Source organism: Chenopodium album, chromosome 2 (genome assembly GCF_948465745.1).
Source record: "Chenopodium album chromosome 2, dcCheAlbu1.1, whole genome shotgun sequence".
Taxonomy (NCBI): domain Eukaryota; kingdom Viridiplantae; phylum Streptophyta; class Magnoliopsida; order Caryophyllales; family Amaranthaceae; genus Chenopodium; species Chenopodium album.
The window spans coordinates 52,734,732-52,749,831 of record NC_137835.1 but is presented as its reverse complement, the minus strand read 5'-3'; positions in this window follow the sequence as shown (position 1 = coordinate 52,749,831).

Here is a 15,100-nt window from a genome sequence, read left to right as displayed (position 1 = left end):
TTGTTTATTTAAGTTTGATTTTGTTTATTCAATTGCTTGACTATTCTCCTGGGTAATACTCAGACAGATTCTCCATTTATCTAACTAAGTTTGATACTTAGTATGATACTATCCGCCTGGGTAATACTCAGACGGATTCTCCATTTATCTAACTAGGTTTGATACTTAGTATGATCAAATATTTGTCTGTCCGTCTGGATATTACCCAGATAGACTCGTATGCTTAAAAAACTAAGTTCGATACTTTGTGTAAATTCAACACTGATTAAGAAACTAAGCACAAAAACGTTTAGTGGCTACACAACCGGTCCCAAAAAGGACCAGAGGCTAAAATGGCCGGATGGTTGCTATTTTTATAAAATCGCCTGTCCCAACATGGACAAAGGCGTCCGGCGACACCCCTCCGGGTGCAATCGTCGTAGAGAACAGATTCTGTCGGTTCTACGTATCCATGCAGACGGCAAAAATTGAACGACCAAATTGGTCAACTCATAGCCGTCTGACTAAAATAACCTATGAAGAACGAATTTCCTAAATACCGGATGCCCATAGGCATCAGTCGGTAATCGGCTGAAGTTCTCACTTAGGTCATTTATTTAAAAATTGCACCTCACCCCAATTGGGGCAAGAGTTCAATGGCTATGAAGTCTCCACCAAGACGGGCATAAGCCGTCTAGGTAATGACTGAAACGCCTGTTGGTGTACGGCTGTGCACCTGGTTTGGGGCAATCACTACTGTGATTGATTGACTTACAAACATATCATGCTATTTGCAGCATCAGACGTTTCCAAGTCAATCAACCAGCTCCAATTGAAACCAATCACACAGCCGTCCAGGGGCAAAGACAGCTGGACTACTGATTAGTTACGCAAGAAATCGCCGCATGCTTTTGATAAGTTAGGCAAAAAATTCAAATGCTAAATGATCAAAACCGACTTAGTCGGTGCAATTCATTAAAGTCCATCAAACCAAACGGTTATAATGGATCGAATGTTAACCGGACCCCGTCCGGGAGAAAGAAATTGTTAATTAACCCGGCTCCATAGCCGGTAAAACACAAATACTCGGCACGCAGGCCGGAAAAAGCAAGTTTTGGCTTACAGCCGCTGAATAAAAATTAAAAAAGCAAAGATTGGCATACTGCCGCTGAAGGGTCACTTCTGGGCTGCAGACGGAGCCTCCGGGTCCTCTCCCTTCTCATTGTCTGAGGGAATTTCCTGCGCTTCGCCAGGACCAGGAAGCTCAGGCGCGGACGGCTCATTGTTGCTGAGCCAGGCTTCAAAGGAGGCAGGCTCTGGCTCGCCTTGCTCCCGCAAGTACACCACGTACTCGGCGTAGCTGTGCGCTAGTGCCCAGACGCGGTAATCAGTGTCTGGGTACAAGGCAGCCCAGGCAATCTTCATACGGGCGTCGTTGTCAGCGTCACTCTCAGCAACCAGGCGGTTTTGCTCCGCCTCCAGGGTTGCTGCAAAGTTCTTCTGAGCCTGCGCAGCGTCCTTCTCTAGCCTCTCAACCTTGGACTTAAGTTTGCCAAGGTCCGCCTGGGCCTTCTTGAGCGCCTCATCAGCCTGCTTGGCGCTCTCGTCTGCCTTCTTCTGGGCCTCCTCCGCCTCCTTCTTGGCCGTCTCAGCATCAGCAGCCCGCTGGTCGGCCGCCTTCAGATCTAGCTCCAGCTTTTGGATTTTGGACGCCTGTGTCATAATTATTGCTTTAGTTTCAAGTTCATGTACGATAGTTGAGTGGAAAGCAATATTATCAGCGTCTATGGCAGATTTCTTGGCCCTTTTTACCTCTTCCCGTTTGCGGGAATAAGGACGTTTGCGCCCGTCCACCCGCAGCATGGCCTGCAAAAAGCAGGCGGTATAAGAATTACAGGCGGGGTAAAACACTTGGAAAAAATAACATTGAATTGACAAGTTTCCTACCTCAGCCAGAAGGGACAGAATGCGTTCAAGGTTGAACGTCTCTATCCCAGGGATTTCGTCCTTATCCCTCTTCCGGACGGCCTCCAGCATGGTCTTGGCATGCTTCTGGACGTCTGGCCAGCGGGGAGATTGAGTTTGATCTGCACCACAATCAATAGGTGATGAGTGCGAAACTAAGGCAGCACCTATTTGTTGCCGACCGTCTGAGGATGACGTCTGTTGGGAGTGGGATTTCACCCGTAAAGGCCACCCCAGCTCAAGCGGGGATTCAAAAGGGTTCTTACCTTCAGAGCCGACCAAGCGGGAGACGCTTGCGGGCGTGGTGAACCCCGCGGCTGCTGAGGGGTTGGCAAGATCAAGGCACACGCTGCCGACTACCTTCTCGAGTCGCCCCGCTATTCGCATCGTCTTAGCCCCGGCTGAGGCGCCAGGAGTTGACGTAGAAGCGGACTTTTTTATTTTATTGAGAACGGCTGGGGCCTCCTCTCTAGCCCGTTTGAGATTCTTCTCAAACGATTTTCCAACTTCTCCCCCCTGTGAAAATAAACAAGTAAAGGTTAGTATCCGGGCAAGACAGTCTATAAAATAAACTTAAGAAAGGGACAGGCGCTCAATACCTTGGCCCTGACCTCGGCCGCAGCTTTCTCCGCAAGTTCTTTGCGGATGGCCGCAGAAGACCGCTTGGGAGTTTTCTCCGTCTGCAGCATGTTCAATGCTTCTTCTGCAAAAAGAAAGAAATTGGTCAACATCACAAATCAATACCGATAGAAAGATACTACAGACGGTATGAACTTAGGTGCATACGTTTATTAAACATGTGCCCTAGCCCGCAGGCGGCTAAGAAGCATTCATCCCTGAACCAGGCGCTCTTGGGAATCCAGTTTTTAGGGACTTTTATTGTTTCCCCGGTTGACAGAGTTGCGTCTGTGAGGCCGAAAAAGTCTGCCTCAATTATTTTGTCAAAGTCTTCCTCTGGGATCCGGGGAAGAGCGCACTTCCTACCCAACAAGTCAGGCTTCTTATTGTACAGACGGAATTCATAATTCTCCCGTCTGGTTGGGGCTGACATCAGGTAGAACCTGTGCTTCCAGCCATCGAACTTGGAGACCTTGTCCAAGGTCATCATATATTGCGGCTGCGTGGTTAGAGTATACCACGCTCTCCAGCCGCCTGGGCTCCTGCTGAGGTAATGCATGCTTGCAAAAGCCTCCCAGCCGGGGTTGAGCCCTTGGAATTCGCAAGCGGCAACATACCCCAGAATGTTGGTCCAGGAGTTGGGGGTAAGTTGCCAGAGCCCCAGGCTGTAGCCTCTCAAAATTGCCTTCACCGCCTGGTGAAGGGGGAAGCGAAGGCCGGCTTTGAACGCCGCCTCATAACAGCCAAAATAGATGTTGGCGTTCTCTTGATCATCCCCCCAAGCGATGGTGCCCAGCTCAGGCGGCACCCGGATCTTATACCCGTCTCCAAGCGGGTGCATTTTCTTAAAGCTCTCTAAGTTTTCCCCCATTTGGATCCGGTCTTTGGAGGAGACGTGGATGCTGAAGGGATCGTCCTTCTCACTCCATTTTTTCCTTTCTTCCTCCTCGCTATCCGGAAGAGGGGGCAAGTCATCGCTGCTCTCGGAGGTAGAGGCGGAGCTGTCACTCTCCGACTCCCTCTCACTTTGGTCCATGGGGGCAGAGGCGGCATCATCGCCGCCTTGGTCACACTCGTCCAAGAAAGAGTCAGCAGGGGTTGAAGGGGCGCGCGGAGGGGATCTCTCCAGAGCCGTCTGGTCTCCCTGACCAGACGTTTCTCCCTCAGGCGTTCGGCCGCCTGAGCCCTCGCTTCTGTAATTTGGATCATTGGCCGTCTGCATTGTCCGAGCCATGGTGTCCTGCACAGACACATAACTGGTCGGAATCCATGGCAAAGGGTGGTCCCAACACCCCGAGCCGGCACTCCCAGTCCTAGACTCAGCCGTCCTGGGTGACCGGCTGGACTCTAACCTAGGCTGTGCCGTGTGTGTTGGTGATGCATCCATTTATTGCAAGAAATATGTACAAGCGGTGAAAAAAGAAAAGAGCTGAGAGAGACAGAGACGGTACCTTTGGATTTGGTATCTGAATGAAGGCGGGTCCGGCTGGGTTGCGGAAGAACAAAGTTTCTTGCTTGCGCCTGACTCAAACGGATGACTTCTGCTCTCTCAAAGTTTTTTCTCTCCTGAAAATTTTTGTAAAAATTACAAAATAATGAGGGTAAAACGGCTATATGTAGAGGGTAAATACGGGGACATTTCCGTAATTTACCTAGAAGGTGAACGGTTACTCTGCAACGGTAAAATTACCATCTATTGAAGCGTGACATGTGTCACAGATGCCACGTGGCATGCCACGTCACATCTGTGAGGGGAAAATGTTTAGGGTATTTTAACCCTGCCACGTGGCCCAATCAGAGGGTGACACGTGTCAGCCTCAGGTTGGTCCAAAACGGACCAATCCCTGCTTGACACGTGTCATTCCAGAAATAAAAGGGGAAAAAGGCGGCCTTCAAGCCCAAATCTCGAGAACGCCGGAAAACGGCGCAGCCCACCAAATGATTAGGGTTTAGTGAACTAATCAGGGGCAATTCCCAATGACCCTATAAATAGGGAGATGTCCCTCATTTCAGGGACAACGTTTTTGGGATCATTCAATACACCTGCATTCTCTTACATCAGAGAAACACCTGAGCTTGGAATCCGAGCAGATACCCACCTAAATTTCCGTACTCTTTATTCCTTTTCAAGTTACTAACTTGATCGTTGGAGGCGGAGCACCACCCAACAGGTGTCTCCGTTTGTTTTGCAGGTACAGCTCATCCCGGATCAGTCTTCGTGACGTAACTCTCCCGAGGGACAAAAACCCCCAAAACAAAACACATTCAAATAAATCTTTTTGAATCGAAATAAAGTCAAACACATTCAAACAAAGTCTTCTGAATCAAAAGAAAGTCAAACACGTTCAAACAAAGCTTTTTGAATAAAATGATAGTCAAACACATTCAAACAAATCTTTTTGAATCAAATAAAAGTCAAACACATTCAAACAAATCTTTTTGGATCGAAATACAATCAAACACATTCAAACAAAGTCTTTTGAATCAAAAGAAAGTCAAACACGTTCAAAAACAGCTTTTTAAATCAAATGAAAGTCAAATACATTCAAACAAAGCTTTTTAAATCAAATGAAAGTCAAATACATTCAAACAAAGCTTTTTGAATCAAATGAAAGTCAAACACATTGAAACAAACATTTTTAAATAATATGAAAGTTAAACACATTCAAACATAGCTTTTCGATTCAAATGAGAGTCAAACACATTTAAACAAAGCTTTTAGAATCAAATGAAAGTCAAACACGTTCAAATAAATATTTTTTAATCGAAATAAAGTCAAATACATTCAAACAAAGCTTTATGAATCAAATAAAAGTCAAACACATTCAAACAAAGCTTTTTGAATCAAATTAAAGTCAAATACATTCAAACAAAGCTTTTTGAATCAAATGAAAGTCAAACACATTCAAACAAAGCTTTTTGAATCAATTGAAAGTCAAACACATTGAAACAAACATTTTTAAATCATATGAAAGTTAAACATATTCAAACATAGCTTTTTGAATCAAATGAAAGTCAAAGACATTTAAACAAAGCTTTTTAAATCAAATGAAAGTCAAACACATTCACATAAATCTTTTTGAATCGAAATAAAGTCAAACGCATTCAAACAAAGCATTTTGAATCAAATAAAAATCATACACATTCAAACAAAGCTTTTTGAATCAAATGAAAGTCAAACACATTGAAATAAATCTATATGAATAAAAATAAAGTCTAACACATTCAAACAAATATTTTTAAATCATATGAAAGTCAAAAACATTCAAACATAACTTTTTGAATCAAATGAAAGTCAAACACATTTAAACCAAGCTTTTTGAATCAAATGAAATTTAAACACATTCAAACAAAACTTTTTGAATCAAATGAAATTCAAACACATTCAAACATAGCTTTTTGAATCAAATGAAAGCCAAACACATTCAAACATTGCTTTTTGAATCAAATGAATGTCAAACACATTCAAACAAAGCTTTTTGAATCAAATTAAAGTCAAACACATTCAAATAAATCTTTATGAATAAAAATAAAGTCAAACACATTCAAACAAATATTTTTAAATCATATGAAAGTCAAACACATTCAAACATAACTTTTTAAATCAAATGAAAGTCAAACACATTTAAACAAAGCTTTTTGAATCAAATGAAATTTCAACACATTCAAACAAAACTTTTTGAATCAAATAAAAGTCAAACACATTCAAACAAAGCTTTTTGAATCAAATGAAATTTAAACACATTCAAATAAATCTTTATGAATAACAATAAAGTCAAACAAATTCAAACAAGTATTTTTAAATCATATGAAAGACAAACACATTCAAACAAAGCTTTTTGAATCAAATAAAAGTAAAACACATTTAAACAATGCTTTTTGAATCAAATAAAAGTTAAACACATTCAAACAAAGCTTTTTGAATCAAATGAAAGTCAAATACATTCAAACAAAGCTTTTTGAATCAAATGAAAGTCAAACACATTCAAATAAATCTTTTTTAATCAAAATAAAGTCAAACACATTCAAACAAATCTTTTTGGATCGAAATACACTCAAACACATTAAAATATAGATTTTGAATCTAATGTAAGTCAAACACATTCAAACAAAGCTTTTGGAATCAAATGAAAGTCAAACACATTGAAACAAAGCTTTATCAATCAAAAGAAAGTCAAACACATTCTATCAATTCTTTTTAAAACGAAAAAAGTAAAACACATTCTAACAAAGTTTTTTTAATCAAAAGCAAGTCAAACACATTCAATCAAAGTTTTTTGAATCAAATGAAAGTCAAACACATTCAAACAAAGCTTTTTGAATCAAATGAAAGTCAAACACATTGAAATAAATCTATATGAATAAAAATAAAGTCTAACACATTCAAACAAATATTTTTAAATCATATGAAAGTCAAACACATTCAAACATAACTTTTTGAATTTAATGAAAGTCAAACACATTTAAACCAAGCTTTTTGAATCAAATGAAATTTAAACACATTGAAACAAAACTTTTTGAATCAAATGAAATTTAAACACATTCAAACATAGCTTTTTGAATCAAATGAAAGCCAAACACATTCAAACATTGCTTTTTGAATCAAATGAATGTCAAACACATTCAAACAAAGCTTTTTGAATCAAATTAAAGTCAAACACATTCAAATAAATCTTTATGAATAAAAATAAAGTCAAACACATTCAAACAAATATTTTTAAATCATATGAAAGTCAAACACATTCAAACATAACTTTTTAAATCAAATGAAAGTCAAACACATTTAAACAAAGCTTTTTGAATCAAATGAAATTTCAACACATTCAAACAAAACTTTTTGAATCAAATAAAAGTCAAACACATTCAAACAAAGCTTTTTGAATCAAATGAAATTTAAACACATTCAAATAAATCTTTATGAATAACAATAAAGTCAAACAAATTCAAACAAGTATTTTTAAATCATATGAAAGACAAACACATTCAAACAAAGCTTTTTGAATCAAATAAAAGTCAAACACATTTAAACAATGCTTTTTGAATCAAATAAAAGTTAAACACATTCAAACAAAGCTTTTTGAATCAAATGAAAGTCAAATACATTCAAACAAAGCTTTTTGAATCAAATGAAAGTCAAACACATTCAAATAAATCTTTTTTAATCAAAATAAAGTCAAACACATTCAAACATATCTTTTTGGATCGAAATACACTCAAACACATTAAAATATAGATTTTGAATCTAATGTAAGTCAAACACATTCAAACAAAGCTTTTGGAATCAAATGAAAGTCAAACACATTGAAACAAAGCTTTATCAATCAAAAGAAAGTCAAACACATTCTATCAATTCTTTTTAAAACGAAAAAAGTAAAACACATTCTAACAAAGTTTTTTTAATCAAAAGCAAGTCAAACACATTCAATCAAAGTTTTTTGAATCAAATGAAAGTCAAACACATTCAAACAAGTATTTTTATATCATATGAAAGACAAACACATTCAAACAAAGCTTTTTGAATCAAATGAAAGTCAAACACATTTAAACAAAGCTTTTTGAATCAAATAAAAGTTAAACACATTCAAACAAAGCTTTTTGAATCAAATGAAAGTCAAATACATTCAAACAAAGCTTTTTGAATCAAATGAAAGTCAAACACATTCAAACAAACATTTTTAAATAATATAAAAGTCAAACACATTTAAACAAAGCTTTTTGAATCAAATGAAAGTCAAACACACTTAAACAAAACTTTTTGAATCAAATGAAAGTCAAACACATTCAAACAAAGCTTTTTGAATCAAATGAAAGTCAAACACATTCAAACAAAGATTTTTGAATCAAATGAAAGTCAAACACATTCAAACAAATATTTTTGGATCGAAATACACTCATACACATTCTAATATAGATTTTAAATCTAATGAAAGTCAAACACATTCAAACAAAGCTTTTGGAATCAAATGTAAGTCAAACACATTCAAAAAAAGCTTTTTAAAGTCAAAAGAAAGTCTAACACATTCAATCAAAGTTTTGTTGAATCAAATGAAAGCCAAACACATTCAAACAAGTATTTTTAAATCATATAAATGACAAACACATTCAAACAAAGCTTTTTTGAATCAAATAGAAGTCAAACACATTCAAACAAGCTTTTTGAATCAAATGAAAGTCAAACACATTTAAATAAATCTTTCAAAATCAAATGAAAGTCAAACACATTCAAACAAAGCTTTTTGAATCAAACGAAAGTCAAACACATTCAAACAAAGCTTTATGAATCAAAAGAAAGTCAAACACATTCTATCAATTCTTTTTTAAACGAAAAAAGGTAAAACACATTCCAACAAAGTTTTTTTAATCAAAAGAAAGTCAAACACATTCAAACAAAGTTTTTTGAATCAAATGAAAGTCAAACACCTTCAAACAAATATTTTTTAATTATATGAAAGTCAAACACATTAAAACATAGCTTTTTGAATCAAATGAAAGTCAAACACATTCATACAAAGCTTTTGGAATCAAAAGAAAGTAAAAAACATTCAAATAAATCTTTTTGAATCGAAATAAAGTCAAACACATTCAAACAAAGTCTTTTGAATCAAAAGAAAGTCAAACACGTTCAAACAAAGCTTTTTGAATAAAATGATAGTCAAACACATTCAAACAAAGCTTTTTGAATCAATTGACAGTTAAACACATTCAAACAAAGCTTTTTGAATCTAATGAGAGTCAAACACATTCAAACAAAGCTTTTTGAATCAAATGAAAGTCAAACACATTCAAATAAATCTTTATGAATAAAAATAAAGTCTAACACATTCAAACAAATATTTTTAAATCATATGAAAGTTAAACACATTCAAATAAAGCTTTTTGAATCAAATGAAAGTCAAACACATTCAAAAAAAGTTTTGTTAAATCAAATGAAAGTCAAACACATTCAAACAAATATTTTTATATCATATGAAAGTCAAACACATTCAAACATAGCTTTTTGAATCAAATAAAAGTCAAACACATTTAAACAAAGCTTTTTGAATCAAATGAATGTTAAACACATTCAAACAAAGCTTTTTGAATCAAACGAAAGTCAAATACATTCAAATAAAGCTTTTTGAATCAAATGAAAGTCAAACACATTCAAATAAATCTTTTTGGATCGAAATACAGTCAAACACATTCAAACATAGTTTTTTGAATCAAATGAAAGTAAAACACATTCAAACAAAGCTTTTTGAATCAAATGAAAGTCAAACACATTGAAATAAATCTATATGAATAAAAATAAAGTCTAACACATTCAAACAAATATTTTTAAATCATATGAAAGTCAAACACATTCAAATAAAGCTTTTTGAATCAAATGAAAGTCAAACACATTTAAACAAAGATTTTTGAATAAAATGAAAGTTAAACACATTCAAACAAAGCTTTTTGAATCAAATGAAAGTCAAATACATTCAAACAAAGCTTTTTGAATCAAATGAAAGTCAAACACATTCAAACAAACATTTTTAAATAATATAAAAGTCAAACACATTTAAACAAAGCTTTTGAATTAAATGAAAGTCAAACACACTTAAACAAAACTTTTTGAATCAAATGAAAGTCAAACACATTCAAACAAAGCTTTTTGAATCAAATGAAAGTAAAACACATTCAAACAAAGATTTTTGAATCAAATGAAAGTCAAACACATTCAAACAAATCTTTTTGGATCGAAATACACTCAAACACATTCAAATATAGATTTTAAATCTAATGAAAGTCAAACACATTCAAACAAAGCTTTTGGAATCAAATGTAAGTCAAACACAATCAAAAAAAGCTTTTTAAAGTCAAAAGAAAGTCTAACACATTCAATCAAAGTTTTGTTGAATCAAATGAATGTCAAACACATTCAAACAAGTATTTTTAAATCATATAAATGACAAACACATTCAAACAAAGCTTTTTTGAATCAAATGGAAGTCAAACACATTCAAACAAGCTTTTTAAATCAAATGAAAGTCAAACACATTGAAATAAATCTATATGAATAAAAATAAAGTCTAACACATTCAGACAAATATTTTTAAATCATATGAAAGTCAAACACATTCAAATAAAGCTTTTTGAATCAAATGAAAGTCAAACACATTTAAACAAAGATTTTTGAATAAAATGAAAGTTAAACACATTCAAACAAAGCTTTTTGAATCAAATGAAAGTCAAATACATTCAAACAAAGCTTTTTGAATCAAATGAAAGTTAAACACATTCAAACAAACATTTTTAAATAATATAAAAGTCAAACACATTTAAACAAAGCTTTTTGAATCAAATGAAAGTCAAACACACTTAAACAAAACTTTTTGAATCAAATGAAAGTCAAACACATTCAAACATAGATTTTTGAATCAAATGAAAGTAAAACACATTCAAACAAAGATTTTTGAATCAAATGAAAGTCAAACACATTCAAACAAATCTTTTTGGATCGAAATACACTCAAACACATTCAAATATAGATTTTAAATCTAATGAAAGTCAAACACATTCAAACAAAGCTTTTGGAATAAAATGTAAGTCAAACACATTCAAAAAAAGCTTTTTAAAGTCAAAAGAAAGTCTAACACATTCAATCAAAGTTTTGTTGAATCAAATGAAAGTCAAACACATTCAAACAAGTATTTTTAAATCATATAAATGAAAAACACATTCAAACAAAGCTTTTTAAATCAAATGAAAGTCAAACTTATTGAAACAAATACTTTTAAATAATATGAAAGTCAAACATATTCAAACATAGCTTTTTGAATCAAAAGAGAGTCAAACATATTTAAACAAAGCTTTTTTAATCAAATGAAAGTCAAGCACATTGAAACAAATATTTTTAAATAATATGAAAGTCAAACATATTCAAACATAGCTTTTTGAATCAAAAGAAAGTCAAACATATTTAAACAAAGCTTTTTGAATCAAATGAAAGTCAAACACGTTCAAATAAATATTTTTGAATCGAAATAAAGTCAAACACATTCAAACAAAGCATTATGAATCAAATAAAAGTCAAACACATTCAAACAAAGCTTTTTTGAATCAAATGAATATCAAACATATTCAAACAAAGCTTTTTGAATCAAATGACAGTTAAACACATTCAAACAAAGCTTTTTGAATCTAATGAGAGTCAAACACATTCAAACAAAGCTTTTTGAATCAAATGAAAGTCAAACACATTCAAATAAATCTTTATGAATAAAAATAAAGTCTAACACATTCAAACAAATATTTTTAAATCATATGAAAGTCAAACACATTCAAATAAAGCTTTTTGAATCAAATGAAAGTCAAACACATTCAAACAAAGTTTTGTTAAATCAAATGAAAGTCAAACACATTCAAACAAATATTTTTAAATCATATGAAAGCCAAACACATTCAAACATAGCTTTTTGAATCAAATAAAAGTCAAACACATTTAAACAAAGCTTTTTGAATCAAATGAATGTTAAACACATTTAAACAAAGCTTTTTGAATCAAATGAATGTTAAACACATTTAAACAAAGCTTTTTGAATCAAATGAATGTTAAACACATTTAAACAAAGCTTTTTGAATCAAACGAAAGTCAAATACATTCAAATAAAGCTTTTTGAATCAAATGAAAGTCAAACACATTGAAACAAACATTTTTAAATAATATAAAAGTCAAACACATTCAGACATAGCTTTTTGAATCGAATGAAAGTCAAACACATTTAAACAAAGCTTTTTGAATCAAATGAAATTCAAACACATTCAAACAAAGCTTTTCGAATCAAATGAAAGTCAAACACATTCAAACAAAGATTTTTGAATCAAATGAAAGTCAAACACATTCAAACAAATCTTTTTGGATCGAAATACACTCAAACACATTCAAACATAGATTTTGAATCAAATGTAAGACAAAAACATTCAAACAAAGCTTTATGAATCAAAAGAAAGTCAAACACATTCTATGAATTCTTTTTTAAACGAAAAAAAGTAAAACACATTCAAACAAAGTTTTTTTAATCAAAAGAAAGTAAAACACATTCAAACAAATATTTTTAAATCATAAGAAAGTCAAACAAATTCAAACATAGGTTTTTGAATCAAATGAAAGTCAAACACATTCAAACAAAGATTTTTGAATCAAACGAAAGTCAAACACATTCAAACAAAGCTTTTTTAAACAAATGAAAGTCAAACACATTCAAACAAAGCTTTTTGAATCAAATGAAAGTCACACACATTCAAATAAATCTTTATGAAAAAAAATAAAGTCAAACACATTCAAACAAATATTTTTAAATCATATGAAATTCTAACACAGTCAAACATAGCTTTTTGAATCAAATGAAAGTCAAACACATTTAAACAAAGCTTTTTGAATCAAATGAAAGTCAAACACATTCAAACAAAGCTTTTTGAATCAAATGAAAGTCAAACACATTCAATCAAAACTTTTTGAATCAATTGAAAGTCAAACTCATTGAAACAAACATTTTTAAATCATATGAAAGTCAAACATATTCAAACATAGCTTTTTGAATCAAATGAAAGTCAAAGACATTTAAACAAAGTTTTTTAAATCAAATGAAAGTCAAACACATTCACAAAAATCTTTTTGAATCGAAATAAAGTTAAACGCATTCAAACAAAGCTTTTTGAATCAAATAAAAATCAAACACATTTAAACAAAGCTTTTTGAATCAAATGAAAGTCAAACACATTCAAACAAAGCTTTTTGAATTAAAAGAAAGTCAAGTACATTCAAACAAAAATTTTTGAACCATATTTAAGTCAAACACATTCAAACAAATCTTTTTAAATCATATGAAAGTCAAACACATTCAAGCATAGCTTTTTGAATCAAACGAAAGTCAAACACATTTAAACAAATCTTTTTAGATCGAAATACAGTCACACACATTCAAACAAAGCTTTATGAATACAAAGAAAGTCAAACACATTCTAACAATTCTTTGTTAGTCGAAAAAAAGTAAAACACATTCAAACAAAGGTTTTTTAATCAAAAGAAAGTCAAACACATTCAAACAAAGGTTTTTGAATCAAATGATAGTCAAATACATTTAAACAAATATTTTTAAATCATATGAAAGTTAAACAAATTCAAACAAAGCTTTTTGAATCAAATCAAAGTCAAACATATTCAAACAAAGCTTATTGAATCAAATGAAAGTCATACACATTCAAACAAAATTTTTGAATCAAATGAAAGTCAAATACATTCAAACAAAGCTTTTTGAATCAATTGAAAGTCAAACACATTCAAATAATCTTTTTGAATCGAAATAAAGTCAAACACATTCAAACAAAGCTTTTTGAATCAAATGAAAGTCAAAAAAATTTCAACAAAGCCTTTTGAATCAAATGAAAGTCAAACACATTCAAACAAAGTCTTTTGAATCAAAAGAAAGTCAAACACGTTCAAACAAAGCTTTATGAATCAAATGAATATCAAACATATTCAAACATTGCTTTTTGAATCAAAAGAAAGTCAAACACATTCAAACAAAGCTTTTTAAATCAAATGAAAGTCAAATACATTCAAACAAAGCTTTTTGAATCAAATGAAAGTCAAACACATTGAAACAAACATTTTTAAATAATATGAAAGTCAAACACATTCAAACATAGCTTTTCGAATCAAATGAGAGTCAAACACATTTAAACAAAGCTTTTTGAATCAAATGAAAGTCAAACACGTTAAAATAAATATTTTTGAATCGAAATAAAGTCAAACACATTCAAACAAAGCTTTATGAATCAAATAAAAGTCAAACACATTCAAACAAAGCTTTTTGAATCAGATGAATATCAAACATATTCAAACAAAGCTTTTTGAATCAAATAACAGTAAAACACATTCAAACAAAGCTTTTTGAATCTAATGAAAGTTAAACACATTTAAACAAAGCTTTTTGAATCAAATGAAAGTCAAACACATTTCAACAAAGCTTTTTGAATCAAATGAAAGTAAAAAACATTCAAATAAATATTTATGAATAAAAATAAAGTCTAACACATTCAAACAAATATTTTTAAATCATATGAAAGTCAAACACTTTCAAATAAAGCTTTTTGAATCAAATGAAAGTCAAACACATTTAAACAAAGCTTTTTGAATAAAATGAAAGTTAAACACATTCAAACAAAGCTTTTTGAATCAAATGAAAGTCAAATACATTCAAACAAAGCTTTTTGAATCAAATGAAAGTCAAACACATCGAAACAAACAATTTTAAATAATATAAAAGTCAAACACATTCAGACATAGCTTTTTGAATCAAATGAAAGTCAAACACTTTTAAACAAAGCTTTCTGAATCAAATGAAAGTCAAACACATTCAAACAAAGCTTTTTGAATAAAATGTAAGTCAAACACATTCAAACAAAGCTTTATGAATCAAAAGAAAGTCAAACACATTCTATGAATTCTTTTTTAAACGAAAAAAAGTAAAACTCATACAAATAAAGTTTTTTTAATCAAAAGAAAGTCAAA